The sequence below is a fragment of the Rattus norvegicus genome, chromosome 6 (genome assembly GCF_021556685.1).
Source record: "Rattus norvegicus strain SHRSP/BbbUtx chromosome 6, alternate assembly SHRSP_T2T, whole genome shotgun sequence".
Lineage (NCBI taxonomy): Eukaryota > Metazoa > Chordata > Mammalia > Rodentia > Muridae > Rattus > Rattus norvegicus.
The window spans coordinates 43780434-43804857 of NC_141539.1; the positions used below are offsets into that span (position 1 = coordinate 43780434).

The 24424-nt window shown below is 37.6% G+C and overlaps 1 long non-coding RNA gene across 1 annotated transcript in view; it reads right to left on the bottom strand.

The window, feature by feature from the left end:
- Positions 1-24424, bottom strand: part of LOC108351205 (uncharacterized) — a 110364-nt gene that overhangs the window by 15816 nt on the left and 70124 nt on the right. Inside the window, exon 6 of the long non-coding RNA XR_015622274.1 lies at positions 13824-13998. This is a non-coding gene — a long non-coding RNA (uncharacterized LOC108351205). The remainder of the gene's footprint in view (positions 1-13823; positions 13999-24424) is intronic.

Here is a 24424-nt window from a genome sequence, read left to right on the forward strand (position 1 = left end):
ATGGTCTCTCTCTCTCTCTCTCTCTCTCTCTCTCTCTCTCTCTCTCTCTCTCTGTGTGTGTGTATGTGTGTGTGTGTGTTTGTGTGTGTGTTTACATATATTTGCACCCATGCAGAGACTAGAGGAAGACACTGGTGCCCTCTCTATATAATTTCTTTGAAACAGTTTGAAACAGTATCCGTCAGGGGAAATGGATTGCCAGCATGCCCCAGAAATCTTCTAGTGACTACCCTCCTCCACTGGGTTTCAGAATTGCAAAACCATGGCAACCATTTTTCTTTTATTATTAAAAGCCACTTTTAAAACAAATGATTGAAGGTGATCCTAGGTGAGGACTGCCTGTTTGAGCAGAAAGCAATACTTCAGGTAAACCATTTTTGTCTTTGTCAAAGTCTTTTCTTGTCTACCTTTGTAAACCAACCTCTAATCATGTGGTCACTGGCAACTACTGACATGACATCTATCCAACCATGGTTTTTCTCTTTGTAGAAGATAGTATAAATAAATTATCCCATACTATAATTACTATAACAAAATCTTATAATATGACTACTTAATACACAACTAAATCTTAATCCTGGAAAACAGAAAATCCAAAACCAGTCAAAGATTTGGTATCTGGGCTGTGCTTTATTTTCTGGTTTAAGGACGGAAACTTTTTGCTCTCCTCTCATACAGAAAAAAAGGCTAATGAAGCCTAAAACACCATAACCAAGGCAATTTCCAAAAGAAAGCACTTAACTGAGCTCATACTTTCAGAGAGATAGCATTTATGATGGGCAGAGTGAAGACTTTAACACAGAAAAAGCTGAGAGCACACATCTCATACCACAATTGGGATGCAAAGTGATACATGGGAAAGGTGCAAGTCTTTTGAAACCTCCATGCCCCACTCCAGTGTCACATCTTTTTCAACAAAGGCACATCTAATCCTTCTCAATAGTCAAACCAACTGGGAGCCAAGTATTCAAACATACAAATCTGCGGACGGTCTCATTCTCATTTAAATCACTACACCTTACATGTGGACATAAAATTATGAGCAAGTAACCTCCCAAGGTCTAGCAACTAATACTGTCACAATGGAGATTATCTTTCAACAGATTTTTTTTAAAGTACTCAGATCAAAGTGTCTTAATAGGAAGTAGTCTTTTTTTCCTTTGGATTGCTCACTGTGGGTTATGCTTTTCTAGAAATTCAGGATAAAACATGTGTCAATCGTCTGTCTCTTAATGTTTTGAGCAGCATTAGATTTTGGGAGACTATAGTCATAGCACTTTCTATGTCCTGACATTCTGCAACATATAAGTGGTATCTACCTAGTTTTCCACAATGAAACATAACTTCTGTTGCATGAAGAAAGAGAACAAGCAAAACACAACAAAACAAAAGAATTGAGTTTGTTATGCTATATGAGTAGAGTTCACTATATGATATTTTATGGTGACATGATACGGGATTCTATGATGAAGCCATTCTGTGTAGTATTGTTTTAAAGTTTATTGTCTCTATTTTCATCCTCGAAAGACTTCTTAAATTATATCTGGTGAAGATCATAAACCTTGACAGAAAAAGGAAGGAGTAGCAACCAACCTGGTAACTGTAACTCACGTGAAACTAAATGTGTGGAAGACATACCTTGAAGAATTGTTAATAATAAAGACTTCAGTATTGGGAAGAATAGAATCCATTTACTGAGGCTCAGTTATTAGACAAATTTTGTGCAAAGCAGTTCTCATGTTAAATGTTTTATTTTTAGAAAAATCATTCTTAGATATTTTAAATGTAATCTTATCCTCCATACAAGAAATGAAGAGATGTTATTGATTTGGGATGACCTGGAAAGCAATGTGTTTAACTCAGAGTATGAATTTCTGTCTAACCATTAGATAGAAGGAATAATGCTGAACTCGTTTGTAATTGCTTCTGTCTAATACCTTTGCTTTTTACTGATAATAGTGAGATTGAGTCTCTTCTGAGAAGGAATTGAGAGACCAGAATAAATTATATATATATATATATATATGTATATATATATACTCGTTTGTGTATGTATATTTTTATAAAATGTATGTATATATATTATGTGTGTTTATATATGAATATGCAATAGGTGTCTATAATCCACCATTTCATCACATTGAATACACCATTTGTATGTATATATTGTATTATATATATTTTATTGGTGAATGATTTTAAGAATCAAATAGAGCATATGGTTTCTGCATGAACCCAGAGCTGACCTGCCCCACATCTCCCTGTACCCAGATCCCGCAAGGAGAAAGCCAGTTTCCAGGAATGCTGGCACATAGGCTTACAGGATGGTCAAGCCACTGACAGAGACAGCAAGCCCAGCTAACCACAGAGACAACTAGATGGAGAGAGGCAAGCACAGGTACCTAAGCAACAGAAAACAAGACTATGTGGCATCATCAGAGCCGAGTTTTTCCAGCAGTGCAAATACTAGATATCCCACGACACCAGCAGAGCAAGATTTGGCTTTAAAATCACATCTCATGATGATGATACAATACTTTAAGAAGGACATAAGCAACTCCCTTTAAGAAATACAAGACAACACAGGTAAACAAGTAGAAGCACTTAAAGAGGAAACACAAAAATCCCTTAAAGAATTACAGGAAAACACAACCAAACAGGTGAAGGAAATGAAAAGAACCAACCAGGATTTAAATCTGGAAATAGAAACAATAAAGAAAGCACAAAGGGAGATAACCCTTGAGATAGAAAACCTAGGAAAGTTATTAGGAGTCATAGATGCAAGCATCAGCAACAGAATACAAGAGATAGAAGAGAAATTCTCATGGGCAGATGATACAATAGAAAACTTTGACACAACCATCAAATAAAATGTAAATTACAAAAAGTACCTAACACAAAACATCCAGGAAATCCTTGACACAATGAGAAGATCAAACCTAAGAATAATAGTTATAGAAGAGAGTGAAGACTCCCAACATAAAGGGCCAGTAAATATCATCAACAAAATTATTGAGGAAAACTATCCTAACCTAAAAAAAGAGATGCCCATAAACATACAAGAAGTCTATAGAACTCCAAATAGATTGGACCAGAAAAGAAATTCCTCCTGCCATATAATACTCAAAACACCAAATGCATAAAAAAAAGAAAGACTATTAAAAACAGTAAAGGGGAAAGGTCAAGTAACATATTAAGGCAGACCTATCAGAATCACACCATACTTCTCACCAGAGACTATGAAAGCCAGAAGATCCTGGGCAGATGGTATACAGACCCTAAGAGAACACCAAATACCAGCCCAGGCTACTATTTCCAGCAAAACTCTCAATTAACATAGATGGAGAAACCAAGATATTCCATGACAAAACCAAATCTATACATTATCTTTCCACATATCCAGCCCTACAAAGGGTAATAGATTGAAAACTCCAACACAAGAAAAGAAACGAAATCCTAGAAAAAGCAAGAAAGTAATCTTGCAACAAACCCAACTAAGAGAGCCACAGAAACATAATTCCACCTGAAACAACAAAAATAACAGGAAACATCAATCACTATTCCTTAGTATCTCTTAACATCAATCAACTCAATTCCCCAGTAAAAAGAAATAGACTAACCAACTGGATACATAAAGAGGAACCAGAATTTTGCTGCATACAGGAAACACAACTCAGTGATAAGGACAGGCACTACCTCAGAAGAAAAGGATGGAAAATAACTTTTCAAGCAAATGGTCCAAAAAAACAAGCTGGAGTAGCCATTCTAGTATCGAATAAAATTGACTTTCAACCAAAAGTTATCAAAAAGATAAGGCAGGACACTTCCTGTACATCAAAGGAAAAATCCACCAAGATGAACTCTCAATCCTGAGTATCTATGCTCCAAATGCAAGGGCACCCAAATTTATAAAACACAGCTTAGTAAAGCTCACAGCACACATTACACCTCATACAACAATAGTGGCAGACTTCAACACCCCACTCTCCTCAATGGACAGATCATGAAAACAGAAACTACACAAAGACATAGAGAAACTAACAGAAGTTATGAATCAAATCGATTTAAAAGACATCTATAGAACATTGCATTACAAAACAAAAGAATATAGCTTCTTCTCAGCACCTCATGGTACCTTCTCCAAACCTGACCATATAATTGGTTACAAAACAGATCTCAACAGATACAAGAGGATTGAATTAATCCCATGCACCCTATCAGATCAAAACATACTAAGGCTTATCTCCAATAATAACAAAACGACAGAAAGTCCACATATATACGGACGTTGAGCAATGATCTACTCAATGATACTTGGTCAAGAAAGACATAAAGAAAAAAATTTAGACTTTTTAGAATTTAATGAAAGTGAAGGTACAATATACCCAAACTTATGAGACACAATGAAAGCAATGCTAAGAAGAAAATTCATAGTTCTGAGTGCCTACAAAAAGAAACTGGAGAGAGCACACACTAGCAGCTTGACAGCACACCTAAAAGGTCCAGAACAAAAAGAAGCAAATGTACCCAAGAGGAGTAGAAGGCAGGAGATAATCAAACTCAGGACTGAATCCAATCAAGTAGAAAAAAAAAAAGAACTATACAAAGAATCAACAAAACCAGGATCTGGTTCTTTGAGAAAATCAACAAGACAGATAAACCCTCAGCCAGATAAACTATAGGGCACAGAGAGAGTGTCCAAATTAACAAAATCAAAAATGAAATGGGAGAAATAACAACAGAATCTTGAAATTAACAAATCTTCAGATTCTACTATAAAAGCCTGCAGACAACAAAAGGAGAAAATCTGGATGAAATGTATAAAATTCTAGACAGATACAAGGTACCAAAGTTAAGTCGGGTTCAGATAAACCATGTAAACTATCCCATAACTCCTTAAGAAATAGAAGCAGTTATTAAAAATCTCACAACCAGAAAAATCCCAGGACAAGATGGGTTTGGTGGTGAATTCTACCAGACCTTTGTAGAAGACCTAACACAAATACTGTTCAAACTATTCCACAAAATAGAGACAGAAGGAACACTACCCAATTCCTTCCATGAAGGCATAATTGTGTTTGTACCTAAACCACACAATGGCCCACCGAAGAAAGAGAGCTTCAGACCAATTTCCCTTATGAATATCAATGCAAAAATACTCAATAAAATTCTCGCAAACAGAATACAAGAACACATCAAAATGATCATCCATAATGATCAAGTAGGCTTTATCCCAGGGATACAGGGATGGTTGAATATATGGAAATCCATCAACGTAATCCACTATTTAAACAAACTCAAAGACAAAAACGAAAATATCATCTTATTAGATACTGAGAAAGCATTTGACAAAATTCAACACCTGTTCATGTAAAAGACTTGGAAAGATCAGGAATTCAAGATCCATACCTAAACATAGTAAAAGCAATATACAGCAAACCGGTAGCCAACATCAAACTAAATAGAGAGAAACTTGAAGCAATCCCACTAAAATCAGGGACTAGACAAGGCTGCCCACTTCTTCCTATTTATTCAATATAGTACTCAAAGTCCTACCCTAAGCAATCAAACAAAAAAGGAGGGCAGAGAATACAAATTGGAAAGGAAGAAGTCAAAATATCACTATTTGTGATGATATGGTAGTATACTTAAGTGACCCCAAAAGATCCAGAAAAACTTCAGCAAAGTGGCTGGATATAACATTAACTCAATCAAATCAGTAGCCTTTATCTACTCAAAGGATAAATAGGCTGAGAAAAAAATTAGGGAAATGACACCCTTCACAATATTCCCAAATAATAATGAAATACCTTCATGTCACTCTAACAAAGCAAGTAAAAAATTTGTATGACAAGAACTTCAAGTCTCTGAAGAAAGAAATTGAAGAAGATCTCATAAGGTGGAAAGATCTTCCATACTCTTGGATTATAAGGATTAATATAGAAAAAAATGTACATTTTGGCAAAACTAACCTACAGATTCAATGCATTCCCCATGAAAATTCCAACTCAATTCTTCACAGAGTTAGAAAGAGCAATTTGCAAATTCATGTGGAATAACAAAAATCTAGGATAGTGAACACTATCCTCAACAATAAAAGAACTTCTGGGGGAATCACCATCCCTGACCTCAAGCTGTATTACACAGCAATAGTGATAACAGCTGTATGGTATTGGTACAGAGACTGTAGATCAATGGAATAGAATTGAAGACCCAAAATTGAACCCACACATCTATGGTCACTTGATCTTTGACACAGAAGCTAAAACCATCCAGTAGAAAAAGGATAGCATTTTCAACAAATGGTGCTGGTTCAAATAGAGGTCAACATGTAGAAGAATGCAAATCAATTCATTCTCATCACCCTGTAAAAAGCTCACATCCAAGTGTATCCACGACCTCTACATCAAACCAGATACACTCAAACTAATACAAGAAAAAGTAGGGAATAATCTCGAACACATGGGTACTGTGGAGAATTTCCTGAACAAAACACCAATGGCTTATGCTCTAACATCAAGAATAGACAAATTGGACCTCATAAAACTTCAAATCTTTGGGAAGGAAAAGGACACAGTCATTAAGACAAAATGACAACCAACAGATTGGGAATAGATCTTTCAATCTTACATCTGATAGAGGGCTAATATCTAATACATACAAAGAACTCAAGAACGTAGGCTCAAGAGAACCAAATAACCCTATTAAAAAAGGGGTACAGATCTAAACAAAATTCTCAGATGAGGAATATTGAATGGCTGAAAAGTACCTAAAGAAATGCTCAACATCCTTAGTCATCAGGGAAATGAAAATCAAAACAATCCTAAGATTCCAACTCCAGTCAGAGTGGCTCAGGTGACAACAGATGCTGGCAAGGATGTGGAGAAAGAGGAAAATCCTCCATTTTTAATGGGATTGCAAGCTGGTACAATTACTCTGGAAATCACTCTGGATGTTTCTCAGAAAATTGGATATACTACTTCCTGACGACTCAGCTATAATACTCTTGGGCATATACCCAAATGATGCTCCAACTTATAACAAGGACACCTGCTCCACTATGTTCATAGCAGCTTTATGTATAATAGCGGGAAGCTGGAAAGAACTCAGATACCCTTCAACAGAGGAATGGGTACAGAAAAATGGTATAGCTAAAAAAATTGAGTACTACTCAGCTATTAAAAGCACTGATTCCATGAAATTCATAGGCAAGTGTATCGAACTAGAAAATATCATCCTGAGTGAGGTTACCTAATCACAGAAAAAAAACCCACATGCACACATGGTATTCACTCAATGATAAGTGATTATTAGCCCAAAATCTTGAATTACCCAAGATGCAGTCCATAGACGACATGAAGCTCAAGAAGAAGGAGGACCAAAGTACGGATGGCTTCACTCCTTCCAAAAAGGGGGAACAAAAATATTCAAAGGAGGAGATAGTTAGAAAACCTTTGGTGAAGATCCTGAAGAAATGGCCATTCAGAGGCTGCCTCACCTGGGGATCCAGCCCATATATATACAGCCACCAAAACTAGACAATATTGCTGATGCCAAGAAGTGCAAACTTACAGGGGCCTGATATCTGTCTCCTGAGAGGCTCTGTTAGAGCGTGACAAATACAGAGGCAAATCCTAGCAGCAAATAATTGAGCTGTAAATGGGGTCCCCACTGGAGGAGTTAGAGAAAGATTCAAAGGAGCTGAAGGGGTTTGCGACCCCATAAGAACAACAATACCAACTAACCAGAGCTCCCAGGTACTAAACCACTACCCAAATACTACACATGGATAGACCCATGCCTCCAGCCACATATGTAGTAGAGAATGGCCTTGTTGGTCACAAATGGGAGGAGAAGCCCTTGGTCCTGCCAAGGCTAGACCTTCAGTGTAGGGGAATGTCATGGTGGGGAGGTGGGCAGGGGTATTTGGTTTGGAGGAACAGCCTCATAATAGAATGGGATAGGGAGTTAATAGATGGGAAAATGGGAAAGGGTATAGCATTTGAAATGCAAATAAAAATATCTGATAAAAAACCGAATCAAGTAGAAATATTATTTTAGCACTTGGATAAAGGGAGAAATTTAAAATATTCTTAGTACTCTCTTGAAAATATTTCATTTGGTTTGTATTATGATATCTTTAGGGTTGGGGATTTAGCTCAGTGGTAGAGCGCTTGCCTAGCAAGCGCAAGGCCCTGGGTTCGGTCCCCAGCTCTGAAAAAAAAAAAAGAAAAGAAAAAAAAATTGGGAGATATCTTTATCAGTGTCTCTTCCATGATTGATTCTGATAAGAAATATATCCTAATGCTCTCCTGAACAACAAAAACAAATAAGCCTTCAATGCTTCCCACCTAAGATATACAAAATTGAGGAGGTAACAATTTCTTTCTGTATTTCAGATGACAAAAATTTCATGTAATATGGGGACATTTTTGTGTCTCTAGTATGCACCAATACACTACCATTATTTCTGTCAGGTGGCAGCTTTACTTTCTGTAAGAATTTAACATCCTCTTGAAATAGTAATTGCTCATTTGTAGTCTACGACCTCCACTCATGGGTCTATATTAATTAGGTTACTCCAACCCAATACCTCCTTCCAAATTTTCCTGTCTTCTAAAGCTTGCAGGCAGAAGGGAGTATACTCTTTTATTAAACACATTCTTTGCAAATCCCTTTGCTACTGTTCTTCAGGGATAAGTCATAATGCATAAGCAATGTGCTCTATGGGATTGACACTCTCTTGACTAGATGAGTTTATTTACTTTCAGAAGTCATGAACATTTGACAACAATCAAGACAGATTTACTGCCAGCAAAGAATCCAGTTTTCCTTCCTCACAAGAACCTTTGGTACTGTGAAATTTATACACCATGCTGGCCTGTTTATTATCCTAGGCCAAGCAAACCCGGATATAGAAAGTCCTGTTCTTCTGCTATGGCTTTGAGCATTTATGTTTGTCACGTTAGGAAGTTTCCTCAAGTGCAGATGTGTAAAATATACATTTTGTTTTCTGTAAAGTCATTTATTATTTAAAATTCTAGACAAGAGTCTGCAAAAGCATCTCTCAGAAAAGTAGCACAAGGGAGTTAAAAAGAGGCAGAAGTTGTATTTTAATGCATTATGCCTCTGAAGAGAACAAAACTTTACGCATCTCTCTGTCTGTAAAAGGACTGAGACCTGACATGTAAGTGGCAAAATACACTAATGAAAGAGCTTGAATTCTAGCACCAGGATCATCCTGTGGTTAAACTTGAAAGGTATCATTGACTTCAGAAGTCCATTTATTTATCTTTGTAATAACATAATGATTATTTGCCTGTGTCATTTGTAGGGAGATTCTTTGGTTCACAGTTGTGAAAAGCTGAGAATAGCTTAAAAAGCAAAATGATACTCTGAAAATGGCTATATTGCTAAGCAAATGTATATTCTTACTCTTTTCCCACTGATACGTTGCATTTTCAATAAAGAAGCATAAGCATATTATTACTGCTCAGGTTGAATTTTAAAAATTTCACCAGCTCACTGTTTGGGGTTTAAAAATTAATAATATTAAACTTAAGAAAAATCTATAGATTTTATGACATCTTAGAAACTCATAGTTTGTATTCTTAATAAAATAGCTTTTGAATCATAACAATTAAGAAACAATTTAAAAATTTTAAAAATGTCTAGAATAATCAAAAACAAAGAAATCTTGGAGCAAACTGTAGAATGTCTGATATATTAAAATGTCTGACTTAACCTAGACCATGGTAGTCTTGATTACCACAGTGTAGTGCCATAAAAAACAAACTGATAGAGACCCAAGAAGTCAAGCTTTATAACTAGCACTTAGTTGGTCTGCAGCACAAGTGCTGAGAAGACATTGGAGGAAGGTCAGTCTCAGTCCACATCCATGACTTAGGACAGTCCATCTGACAAGTTACAAATGTTAATTAAAATGCGCAAGCTATGAAGACTGAGGTAGTAAGACACAAAACTATGAAATGACCAGTAGAAACAAGGGTAAATGTTTTAGGAGTTAAGAAGAATAAGACTTTTAAAAGTTTTCAAATTTTCCTTTTATTTTTACATATAGTGTGCATGCAGTGCCCGTGGAGGCCAGAAATAGGTGTCAGGTCCACTAGATGGAGTTAGGGAAAGTTGTGAATAGCCATTTTCATTCTGGAAACCAAACTCAGGGGTCTCTGGAAGAGCAGGGAAATGTTTTTAGTGGCTGAGCCACCCGCCTGTGTTTGAACATTTGTTTCCCAGCAGGCAGTACAGTTTCTGGAGGTTCTAGAACATTTATGAGTCTTGCAGTTTTGTGTCCCAGACCTGTCTTCTTTATGCCCTCTGTTGTCTTTTTGGAACCATGTAGTACGCATGCCTTGCCCACTGTAGCAGCCTGGAATCACTTACCACACTCCCGTCCAACTGTGATTGGACATGTCCTGTTAGAGACAGAACCAAAATAACCAAAATGAAACCTTCCTTAATTTACCACTGTCAGATGTTTTTTTGCAGAGCAACATGAAAAATAACTCATATATTTGTCAGTGAATTAAAAACCGGACGTCTAGCAATGGGTATTCATGTATGAAGGAAACGGCATCAGAATGTCCAGACTATATCTGCATTCTCATGTTTATGGAAGCAATATTCGCAATAGCCAAGTAATAGAGACAACAATATGCCCATTGACTGGAAAATTGGGAAAGATGTTTATGCCAATGGGACAGTTTTCAGCTGCAAACTGGAAGGAATCCCATTATTTGCAGTAGTGTGGGTAGAAATGGAAATCCAGATACAAAGTACAATAATGCTGACCAAAACAGAAGACAAAGAGCAAATAATCTTATTCATAGGTTGAAAATAAAAGAATAGAGATCACAAAAATTGAGCATGTATTAACGGTCAGAAAGATGGCTCATCTGTTAAGAGTACAAAGTACTAATGCAGTCCATAGCATTCACGGTTCGTGGACCACAGGCAGATATGACTGCAGGGAATCTGCATTCTTTTCTATGGGTACCTGGCTCACTTGTAAATAATTAAAAGTTTAAAAAAATCATTTTAAAGACTTGCATTTGTTGTAAGAATGTATATGTGAACAACAAAGAAATTAAAAGATACATATTGGGCAAATATTTTATAATTTGAAAGGAATCACAGAAAACAGTATGATGAAAGATATCAATATTTAGAATTTAAAGATCTATAGATAATGAAAGCATCATCATTACCTTGAATTTGGACTATATTTAAACCAAAGAACAGGATGAATAGAGGAGTTCGAGAAAGGATTGAAGGAGCTGAATGGGGTTTGCAACCCCATAAGAACAGCAATACCAATCAACTAGAGCTCCCAGGAATTAAACCACCATCCAAAGAGTACACATGGACAGACCCATGGCTCCTGCTACATATGCAGCAGAAGATAGCGTTGTTGGGCACCAATGGGAGGAGAAGCCCTTGGTCCTGCCAAGGCTCGATACCCCAGTGTAGGGGAATGTCAGGGTGGGGAGGCAGGAAGGGATGGGTGAATGGGTGGGAGAACACCTTCATAGAAGAAGAGGGAAGGGGGATGGGATAGGGGATTTATGGACAGGATACTGGAAAAGGGGATAACATTTGAAATGTAAATAAATATCTCTAAATATATATAAAAAAGCTGCTAGTATTTTGTCTAAACTCTGCCCCACAGTTACCTGGCCACAGCCAGACATGCCTTTCTCACTCCTTGCCCCCTCCTCTCTCTTGCTCTCTTGCTTTTGCTCTTGCTTTCTTGCCCCTGCTCTGTCCTCTCCTCCCTTCCCCTCTCTCCCCATGTGCATAGCCAGCATAGCCAGCCTCTCCTTCCCTCTCCCTCCCCCTTTCCCTCTCCCTCTCCTTCTTCCTCTCCCTCTTTCTTACTTTCTCTGTCTCTATTACCCTCTCAAATCCCCTCCTCATGTTCTGAATAAACTCTACTCTATACTATACTGTCCTGTGACTGGTCCCTTAGCAGGAAGAATCACCCTCTTCCCTTATACTGATTACACCTGCATAGAACTTATCCCTCCTCTCTTTATCTTTTTATAAACAAATGATATTCAGAGGCCTTATCTGTTCTCATTCTAGCTCCCAAATAATTGACACAAAGAACTATGAAGTTTATTAACAAATCTTAAACACTGGTGTCTGGGCAGATAATCATGTCTTCTAACCCTCTAAGCTATTTACTCCCCAGCCTCACGCCCCATATTACTTGCAGTTTGAGTCTTACCCTGACATTGTTCTGCTCCATGTATGTCCTCATGGCCAAGTCATTGGAAATGTGATCCTCAAGGCTCCTACTGGACATTCTGCCTCATGACCACCTCTTCTCTTTCTACTCATGGTAATTTTTCTTACTTCTTTCTATCCGGGACCCCTATCAGGGATGTAAGTCTTTATAACTTCTCTGCCCAGTCATAGGATGAATCAGGTCTTTAGTGACCAATCAGATAGGATAAAAAACAATTTTTACTTAACATTTGGACAAAGATGGTTTGCTTGAACATCATCAACTGAAGTGTAGACAGATGTCTGGGCATGCCATATAGAAATCAGCATCTGAATACACAGTGCATAAGACCAATCCTCAACAGAGAAGTGATGCTTCCCAAGGGTTATGAGTTAACATCCCAATCTATGACTGTAGTAAACATTACTATGTCTGTTCTCTGTTCCTCCTCCTACTCTACAATATTTCTTCACATCTTGCAGCCCTTTGCGATTAACTTTGGTTGGTAAGGCAGGGAAACGTGGAACTGTGGGGGCTTGTCACACATGGCCAGGGAGCATATATTCTTTATCATGATCTTCTTTTCCCATGGAGGAAACCAACACCAAATTATCCAACTGAGCACATTTGGAGGGAGGGGGTATAGATAAAACAAACTACTGAGTCCTTCCAGCCTTGGAACACATGCTCGCAAGCTTTTATCTCTCCACTAGTGATCTGTAAATTCTTTACCAGATGCTAAATGCTTACCAGGGATGACAGTGGATAAGAAATTGCCTTAAACAAATCTTCTTTGAGAGGATGACTCTGCCATTTTCTGGTTTTCTGTACTCTATTTTTGACAGAACAAGGATTCTGCTTAACTAAGAAAACTGCCCTGAATCTCAGCACAAAGAAGTATTATGTCATGACTCTTAATAATTTTATCTAATCCAAGAGCCCATTTATCTGATAGGCATGCTGTCTTATACACATTAGCTCTGACCATTACCTAGTAGTACTGATTTCACCCCTGACCTCCTCAGCAATAATTTGGAAATTGAAGAATTCTTATTTCAGTGCTGTTGACTTGACTTTACCATATCTCTTCATATTTATGATCAGGAAACTAAATCAAATATTGTTTTTGTGGGATTATATATAACCAGTTAAACATATACATACCCTTAGAAAATGGTCTGGAATAATAAAGCTTTTAATGCATGAGACTCTAATTAATGGGTTTTCTTGTTTTGTTTTGCTTTTGAAGCAGTACTAATAGTTGCTGAATACAAGTATCTGAAAGGTTTTTAAAAGTTATTTAATATTATTTCTTAAATCTAAAGAATACCTACAATTGTTACAATATATTATAAATATTTTTATAGTTTATTTTAAATGCCTTACATTCTAATCTGGCTTTTGTTTCCACTTTGAAGAATTATGTTCTTCAGTACTATTAAATATTAAACAAACTTTGCAAGCAAATATATGATTTGCACATTATTCTTAATCATGAAACATTTATTTTGCCAAAAATCACATTAAGAATTCATATCTTCCATAGTCAATATTTAATGTGTGTACATCCTACCTAAAATGAGAATATTGGGCTGGCAAGAGGGCTCAGTGGGTAAAGGCAGTTGCAGTTGAGCTTAATGACTTGAGTTCAAGCCCAAGGACTCACTGGGTTGAAGGAAAGTACAAGCAACTTCTCCAAGTCGTTCTCTTGACCTTCACGTAGATGCAATAGCACGTTTATTTTCACACTGATACACACAAATACAAAGATGAGATTATTTTCTTAAAACCTTTGAATTCTTCTACTTTAATATATGAACTAAGTCAGTATTCAAGAAATTCAAGTTATCTATATCTATAAATACTGTCTCAAAATAATGTGTCAAATCTTCTGAAGTCCATTTTACCTAAGTCAAAATGTTCTTTTATAAACATCACAGCTTTCTAGGGCTGTCTAGGAGAGTAAATATGTACATCTCTTAAAGGAGATTTTAACCTCACTGAGCCTAAAATGTGTTTTTATAACATCATCATCTTAAACTTGCTGTCAATCATGTGTCAGCAGTGGCCCATGTTTGCAAAAACATCAACTTTAACATCAGAAATGAAAAAAGTCCATAAACAAAGTATTTAATATTTTACATCCTCGATATCTATATGAGAGGGATGGAGGGATGAAGGAAGTGACAAGTTGGTGTGCTGTACAACAAGCCAATGGTGGACTCAACACTACAAATTTACTTGACAACTTTTGTACTTCATAAATTATTCTGAGGTAGCCATCCACACCAGCACTTCTGTGTAGCACCATTACATGAAAATATATAATATTGAAAATTATGTGTGTTTTCAAACAAACATTTTTGCTCAAACAAATTTTAAAATGTTAAACCTTTAAGAATTATTTTACCTATTTATGTTTCCCTAGTGTCTACTGTGACTTTTCACTGAGAATGATCTCAGGAACAATGATGTAGCACACAATCATGGTGGCTGTCATTTAGGTTTTGTTCATAGAGCTGTAATCAACCATGCTTTCAACTCACTGAATGAGGCCACCATGTGTCCACTGTACCACAAGACCTTAGATCTTAGCAAGAATTTCCATGCTCCTTGCTAGATATTGAACAAGTATTGAAAATATTTAAAATGATAGTTTGTCTAAAAATATGCAGTATTATTTTTAGAAAGGTTCCTACAATTATTCGGAATGTTCTAACACATATGATTGAGATCAAATGCAAATTTAAAAAAAAGTATTATTAGTTCATAGCAGTACACAAGGCCCAGTTTCCTAAATGAAAATTTTTAATTGAGATTTTGTGATAAGAATTGCTTTTCGGGTTGGGGATTTAGCTCAGTGGTAGAGCTCTTGCCTAGCAAGTGCTAGGCCCTGGGTTCGGTCCCCTGCTGTGAAAAAAAAAAAAAGAAAAAGAAAAAAGATTTAAAAAGAAAGAAAAAAAAAGAATTGCTTTTCATAGTGAAATTAGAGTGGTTCTTCTAGGAAAGGGAACAATGATGAATTAAAGAGCTGAAACAAGGGATAGACAAGAATACTGAATAAAAACATTCAGTTCCATGTTCAGAAGATTTTCAGTGTACTCATGTATGTAGCTGGAGAAAAATAGGAGTGACTTCATGGAGGTTTTATTCCACAAGAGATGGAGTAATAACTGTACAAAATATATAAACATTTTCCACAGATGATATAAATCATATGCTTATACAAAGTTCATTTCAATTTAATCACAAAGGGATACTTTGAACAAACTCAGGCTGTGAGTCAACAGTTGAAGACACATTCTCTTCTAAGCAGTGTGGCTGCAGAAGATAAACTGAGAGGATGCAAAATAAACAAACATAGCCGAGTGTACACTTAGTTCAGAGATGCATTGTTCACTTCCCCAGTGACTACGGCAAAGCATTCGCTTCTCCATTTGATAATTTTAGTAATTTAATACCATTAGTTATCTCCAAAACATGAGAGTTTGACCCAGGAGAGAACAGGTGATTTATTTTGAATTTGAATGGGAGCTGAAGAAAGAGAGTTCAGGAGGCTGACATTTGCATGTGTGAGTAATCAGGGAAACTGTTTATTTCTCCAATATAACCTCAGAAAGTGTCATATTGATAATGCCACAGATGATCACCCCTATGAGGACCAGGAGTCAAGCAATCAAGAGAGGTTACTTTCATCCCAGAGGGTGTCAAAGTTCATTGTGAATCCATCTAAACAGAGTTTCTCTAGGCCATTTTCTTTACTGCTTCTAACAGATCCTGTTATTTACCTGTTGTCCCTTCTATGATAAAACAAGTCCTCTGAACTATGTCTCCACTTTTTAATCATTTGCAGTTCCTCTGCCTGTCATCCATACAGATTAAGTATTGCTGGGTTAACTTTTGAACTTAACATGAAATGTTGTATTCTTCTTGTTATATTCCTATCATACACTTCCAAACTACAGAAACTCAAATCTGTACAACATAATTATTTCTGCTATGTACATTTTTCTGACCATCACTTTAAGGACAGATTTTTTTCCATTTAGTATGAATATGTACAACTTATGGTTTTGAATCATAGGAATCTCTTTTTTTTTATCTAGATGTAGAAGAGCGAAAGTGTTTCTATGTGAGATGGGAATCAAGAACTGGGCTCATTCCTGCTGACTAAAAACATCCGCATTGACTTGTTATGTGTGAAAGTCAAACATTTTCTTACCAAACCAAAATGAAAGACTTGGCTCATTAGTGAACCAAAGTTCATCTAACCAAGCAACTGAGAACATGCCAAAGATCATCATGAACATTAAATACATCTGATCATCATCATGAACATGGCAAAAGACGACTTAAAGAATAGTATCAAAACTTTCCAAGAAAGATTGGTCAACTAAGGAGGCATCCCGAAATTTCTCTAATGTACAAAGAATAAGAGGGAGTTGCATGCCTGTGTCCCACTCTGTGGAGAATCGTGTGAAAGGAGGCCATGTTCCCAGATCTTTGTGGTGGGAATCCTTCCATTGGTGACATTTTACCATTCGAGTATAGGGGTAGATAATAAGTGGTTACAAAAAAATCACAGCCATTTCAGTCCAGAGAAGGGATGCTTGAAAGAGATGTAAGTCTCCAGTTTTTGAATTGAACTTTACAATGGCCTACAGTTTCAAGGATGATTTGGACTGAAGTCTGAAATTAGAGTAGAGGCATAAGAGGACAACAATGACTACAGTGCAGAAGTTAAAGGGAATGATAGAAGTATACATCATGACCCTTACAGCTAGGTTAACATCACACACCCTCAACTTTGTAAGATATTAGGAAGATGTATCAGTCTCCAAGAAAATAGAGAAAATAGTCCAACAATAAAACCGGAGTCTGGTTTGTCAAAATGGTAAGTGGTAACATTTGACCATAGTAGGTAAGTAGGATAGTGCATATCCTTCTGGAGAGAAAGGAACTATAAAATACAATTCTCAGAATTTGCAAAATGTCTTCTCAGTATGATTGAACCAAGGAGCATTAAATGATACACAATTTCATCAATGACTTTGCCTTTTGAAAAAAAATCTCACAAAATGAGATTATTTAATAACCACTCAAAGAAAACACATTTCTATGAAATACATACTATCTTTTTTTTATGATGGATAACTTTTTCTTTATTTTTTTTTTATTAACTTGAGTATTTCTTATATACATTTCAAGTGTTATTCCCTTTCCCGGTTTCCGGGCAAAATCCCCCTCCCCCTCCCCTTCCTTATGGGTGTTACCCTCCCAACCCTCCCCCCATTGCCGCCCTCCCCCCATAGTCTAGTTCACTGGGGGTTCAGTCTTAGCAGGACCCAGGGCTTCCCCTTCCACTGGTGCTCTTACTAGGATATTCATTGCTACCTATGGGGTCAGAGTCCAGGGTCAGTCCATATATAGTCTTTAGGTAGTGGCTTAGTCCCTGGAAGCTCTGGTTGCTTGACATTGTTGTACTTTTGGGGTCTCGAGCCCCTTCAAGCTCTTCCAGTTCTTTCTCTGATTCCTTCAACGGGGGACCTATTCTCAGCTCAGTGGTTTGCTGCTGGCATTCGCCTCTGTATTTGCTGTATTCTGGCTGTGTCTCTCAGGAGCGATCTACATCCGGCTCCTGTCGGTCTGCACTTCTTTGCTTCATCCATCTTGTCCAATTGGGTGGCTGTATATGTATGGGCCACCTGTGGGGCAGGCTCTGAATGGGCGTTCCTTCAGTCTCTGTTTTAATCTTTGCCTCTCCCTTCCCAGCCAAGGGTATTCTTTTTCCTCATTTAAAGAAGGAGTGAATACATACTATCTTGAAGTACAAAATCAACATCGTCTTCGTTTAAAAGTGGGTTTACAACAAATGTGGATTTTATTGGGCTTGAGTGAGAAACAACAAAATTAGTGCTTTCACTTGTGCAAAGAAAGGTAAACAAGTGTAGACTGCTAAGTGACAGGGAGGAATGAAAATTTCCCCACTATAGGAAGAACAACCACATGCTGTGTGGACAATTGTGTGTGAGAACACAGAATGAAGGTAACCAAAAGACTAGGTACATAAACATTGCATGAGATGACTGCTCCCTGTTTGCAGTGATCGTAGTGAACTTGAGATGACAAATCGCTGTTTAGTGTTTGCAGTAATCCTATTGAACTTTGCACTCAATTCCACTTACTTGAATGACATGAAATTATTAATGTAACGGTAGGGAATTGTAAATGAAACATCTCACCTTATCTATCATATTGACTAATTATGTGTGTTAAATATTTTACAGAAATATTTGATAAAGCCAAACAGACTTTCAGAAGTAACAACCACAGTATTTTTACTATTGCAGGTTGAAGCTAAAGTGAGCATACAGACAGACAAACAAAGACAGCAAGACAGAGACAGAGAAAGAGAGACAGACATAAAGACAGGGAGAGACAGAGGTGGAGAGCTAGAGAAAGAGCACACTGATAGCTATCAGAGGAAAATGACATTATTAAGATTAATGCAGTATAGTGAAAAATTAGGTACAGAAGGGATAAAAATGAGATTTAAATAAATGAATGACTTCTAAATCAGAGTTTTAAACAATAATATATTTTTAATTGTCAACAACACTTTTTTCTTTTTTTCTTTTTCCTTTTATTGGATTTTTTATTTACATTTCAAATGTTATTCCCTTTCCAAGTGTCCCAGACATAAGCCCCCATCCCATTCCCCTCCCCTTCTCCTATAACAGAGTTCCCCTCCACCAACCCCCACATTCCCCTATCCTGGGGATACAACCTTAGCAGGACCAATGGCTTCTCCTTCCATTGGTGTCCAACAAGGCCATCCTCTGTTACATATACAGCTGGAGCCATAGGTCAGTCCATGTATATATAGTCTTTGAATAGTGGTTTTTGTCCCTGGGAGTTCTGGTTGGTTGGCATTGTTCTTATGGGGTTGCAAGCCCCTTCGACTCTTTCATAATTCCTTCAATGGGGGTCCTCTTCCCAATTCAATGGTTTTCTGCTAGAATTCGTCTCTGTATTTGACATGCTCTGGCTGTGTCTCTCAGGAGACATCTATATCTGGTTCCTGTCAGCATGCACTTCTTAGCTTCATCAACCGTACCTAGTTTTGATGGCTGTATATATATGGGCCACATGTGAGGCAGGTTGAATGGTAGTTCCTTCAGTCTCTGCTCCAAACTGTGCCTCCATATCCCCTCCTATGAAAATTTTTGTTCCCCTTTTAAGAAGAAATGAAGGATCTGCACTTTGGTCATGCTTTTTCTTGAGATTCATGTGGTCTGTGGATTGTATCTTGGGTAATTCAAGCTTTTGGTTAATATCCACTTATCAGTGAGTGCATACCATGTGTGTTTTTCTGTGATTGGGCTACCTCACTCAGGATGATATTTTCTAGTTGAATCCATTTGCCTATGAATTTCATGAAGTCATTGTTTTTGATAGCTGAGTAGTACACCATTGTGTAGATGTACCACATTTTCTGTATCCATTCCTCTGTTGAAGGGCATCTGGGTTCTTTCCAACTTCTGACTGTTATAAACAAGACTGCTATGAATATAGTGGAGCATGTGTTTTTGTTGTATGTTGGAGCATATTTTGGGAATATGCCCAAGAGAGGAATAGCTGGGTCCTCAGGTAGTGAAATGTCCAATTTTCTGAGGAAACTCCAGACTGATTTTCTGGGTGGTTGTACAGTTTGGAATCCCACCAACAGTGGAGGAGAGTTCCTCTTTCTCCACATTCTCACCAGCATCTGCTTTAACCTGATTTTTTTTATCTTTGCCATTCTGACTGGTGTGAGGTGAAATCTCAGGGTTATTTTGATTTGCATTTCCCTGATGACTAAGGATGTTGAACATTTCTTTAGGTACTTCTTAGCCATTCGATATTTGTCATCTGGGAATTCTTTGTTTAGCTTTGTACCCCATTTTTCATAGGGTTATGTGGCTATCTGGAGTCTAACTTCTTGAGTTCTTTGTATATTCTGGATATTAACCCTCTATCAGTTGTAGGATTGGTAAAGATTTTTTCCAGTCTGTTGGTTGCCATTTTGTCCTAATGACAGGGTCCTTTGCCTTATAGAAACTTGGCAGTTTTATGAGGTACCATTTGTCTCATCTTGATCTTAGAGCATAAGCCTTTGGTGTTTTGTTCAGGAAAATTTTCCCAGTGCCTATGTGATTGAGACTCTTCTCCACTTTTTCTTCTATTAGTTTGATTGTATTTGGTTTGATGTGGAGGTCCTTGATCAACTTTGATTTAAGCTTTGTACAGGGCAATAAGAATGGATTTATTTATATTCTTCTATATGCTGATCTCCATTTGAATCAGCACCATTTGTTGAAAATGCTATTTTTTCTTCATTGAATGGTTTAGCTTCTTTTTCAAGGATCAAGTCACCATATATGTGTGAGTTCATCTCTGGGTCTTCAATTCTATTCCACTGATCTACCTGCCTGTCTTTGTACCAATACCATACAGCTTTTATCACTGTTGCTCTGTAATACTGCCTGAGGTCATGAATGGTGATTCCCCCAGAAGTTCTTTTATTATTGAGTACAGTTTTCACTATCCTGAATTTTTTCTTTTTTTGTTCTTCCAAATGAATTTTCAAATTGCTCTTTCTAATTCTTGAAGAATTGAGTTGGAATTTTGAAGGGGATTGCATTGAATCTGTAGATTTCTTTTGGCAAAATGACCATTTTTACTATATTAGTCCTGCCAATCCATGAGCATGGAAGTTCTTTCCATCTTCTGAGATGATCTTCAATTTCTGCTTATGAAGGTGATGCTTGACAGATGCTGGTCTGTGAAATTATTTTTTTTAATTTATTTTTTTTTTTGGTTCTTTTTTTTCGGAGCTGGGAACCGTACCCAGGGCCTTGCGCTTCCTAGGCAAGCGCTCTACCACTGAGCTAAATCCCCAACCCCTTAATTTATTTTTACACTCCAGATTTTATTCCCCTCCTTGTCCAACCCTGAGGGTTCCACATTCCATACATCCTCCCTCCCAACCCCCAGTCTCCACAAGGATGTCATCAACCCACACACCCCACCATACCTCTATACTTCCTGGGTCCTCCAGTCTCTTGAGGGTTATGTGCATCTTCTCTTAATGAACACAGACCAGAGTCCTCTGCTGTATATGTGTTGGAGTCCTCATCTCAGCTGATGTATGCTGCCTGGCTGATGATTCAGTGTCTGAGAGATCTCAGGAGTCCTACAACAGGGCTGCCCTCCTCCTCAGCTTCCTCCAATATTAGGGGTCAGAAGCTTTTTGGTTCTGACATATATGCATCTGACTCAGCAGCTTGTTGGGTCTTTTGGAGATCAGTAATGGTAGGTCCCTTTTCGTGAATGTCCCATAGCCTCAGTAATGGTGTCAGGTCTTAGGGAATCTCCTAGAGATGGGTTCCACTTTGGGCCTATCTCTGGACCTTCTTTCCTCAGGTTTTTCTCTATTTCCATCCCTGAATTTCTTTCAGACAGGAAGAAGTATGGATCAGAGCTTTGGCTTTGGGATAGCAACCCCATCCCTCACTTGATGCCCTGTCTTTCTGCTGAAGGTGAGCTCCATATGTTTTCTCTCCCCACTGTCGGGCATCTCACCTAGGGTCCCTCCCTTTGAGTCTGGAGGGTCTCTCATTTCCCAGGTCTTTGGTACATTCTAGAGGGTCCTCACAACCTCCTTCCTTGCAAAGTCGCCTGTTTACATTCCATCTGCTGGTCCTTGTGTCTTTAGTCCTTTTCCCTCACCCTATACCAGATCATGTTCCCCTCCCCCAACATCCATCTCTTTTCTCTCCCTCCCTCCCTCCCTCCCTCGATCCCCTGTTTTGGTTGCTTCCTTCTCCCTTCCATGTGTGACTTAGGCATACTCACTTCGGCCCTTCAGTTTGTTGAATTTTTGATTTCTGTGGACTGTATCGTGGGTATTCTGTACTATTTATTTATTTGCTTGTTTGTTTAGGTTAATGTTACTTACTATGAGAACATACTATGCATGTCCTTTTGGGTCTGAGTTACCTCACTCAGGGTAGTTTCTAGATCTTTTTTTGCCTGCAAAACTCAGGATGTCCTTGTTCTTAATAGCTGAGTAGTATTCCATTGTGTAAATGAACCACATTTTCTGTATCCATTTTTCTGTTGTGGGACATCTAGGTTGTTTCCAGCTTCTGGCTATCACAAATAAGACCACTATGAACATACTGGAATATGTGCCCCTGTGGCATGTTGGGGCATCTTTTGGGTATATTCCCAAGATTGGTATTTCCGGGTCTTTAGGTAGGTCTATTTGCAATTATCTGAGAAACATCCAAATTGATTTCCAGAGTGGTTTACCAGTCTGCAATCATACCAGCAATGGAGAAGTGTTCTTCTTTCTCCACATCCTCGCTAACATGTGCTGTCAACTGAGGTTTTTATCTTAGCCATTCTAACTGGTGTGAGGTGGAATCTCAGGTTCCTTTTAATTTGCATTTCTCTGATCACTAAGAACTTTGAACATTTCTTTATGTGCTTCTCAGCCATTAAAAATTCCTATGCTGTGAATTCTCTGTTTATTTCTATACTCCATTTTTTGATTGGGGTGTATGGAGTTTTTGGTGGTTAGTTTCTTGGGTTCTTTACATATTTTGGATATTAGCCCTCTATCAGATGTGGGGTTAGTGACAATTTTTTCCCAATTTGTAGGTACTGATTTGTGATATTGACTGTTCTTTGCCTTACAGAAGCTTTCCAGTTTTATGAGGTCCCAATTATCAATTATTGATCTTAGAGCATAAGCCATTGGAGTTCTGTTTAGGAAATTTCACCTGTGTCAATGAGTTCAAGGTCCTTTCCCACTTTCTCTTCTAATAGGTTTAGTGTATCTGATTTTCATATTGAGGTCCTCGATCCACTTGGACTTGAGCTTTGTGCATGGTGACAAATATGGGTCTATTTTGATTTTTCTACATACAGACAGCCAGAACAGCGTTCTTTATTGAAGATGCCTTTCTTTTTTCATTGTATACTTTTGGCTTCTTTGTCAAAAATCAAGTGTGCATAAGTGTGCGGTTTTATTTCTGGGTCTTCAATTCTATTCCATTGGTCAACCTATTCCCTTAATCTCCCTCTCCCTCTCCCTCCCCCCCCCCCCTTTCTCTCTTTCTCTCTCTCTGTAGCAATATCACATAGTTTTTAATCACTGTTGCTCTATAGTAGAGCTTGAGGTCAGGCATGGTGATTTCCCCAGCTGTTCTTTATTGTTAAGAATTGTTTTTGCTATTCTGTTTTTTTTTTGGGGGGGAGGGGTTGTTTTTTGTTATTTTTGTTTTTTGTTTGTTTTTTGCTTTTGTTTTTTGGTTTTATTTTTTGTTTTTTTTTTTTTGTTTTTTTGTTTTTTGTTTTTTGGTTTTTTTTTTTTGCCTTTCCACATGACCTGAGAATTGTTTTTTCCATGTCTTTTAAGAGTCGTGTTGGGATTTTTCATTGGGATTGCATTGAACCTGTAGATTGCCTTTGGTAGGATGGCCATTTTTCTATGTTAATTCTGCCAATCCATGAACATGGAAAATATCTCCATTTTCTGTGATCTTTTTCAATTCTTTTTCTTGAGAAACTTGAAGTTCTTATCATAGAGATCTTTTACTTATTTGGTTAGAGTTACCCCAAAATACATAATATTATCTGTGGTTATTCTGAAGGGAGTTGTTTCCCTATTTTATTTTTTAGCCTGTTTATCATTTGTATAAAGGAAAGCTACTGATTTATTTGAGTTAATAGTTATCTGGCCACTTTGCTGAACTTGTTCATCATCTGGAGAAGTTCTCTGATAGAATTTTTAGGGTCGCTTATGTATACTATCATATCATCTGCAAGTAATGATACCTTCAATTCTTCTTTGCCAATTCGTATTCCCTTAATCTCCCTCTCCCTCTCCCTCTCCTTCCCTCCCTCCTTCTCCCTCTCCCTCTCCCTCTCTCTCTCTCTCTCTCTCTCTCTCTCTCTCTCTCACTCTCTCTCTCTTTCTCTCTCTCTTGTTCTAACTAGCAATTGGAGTACTATATTGAATAGATGTGGGGAGAGTGGGTATCTTTGTCTTGTCCCTGATTTAAGTGGGATTGCTTAAAGCATCTCTCCATTTAATCTGATATTGGCTGTTGGTATGCAGTAAAT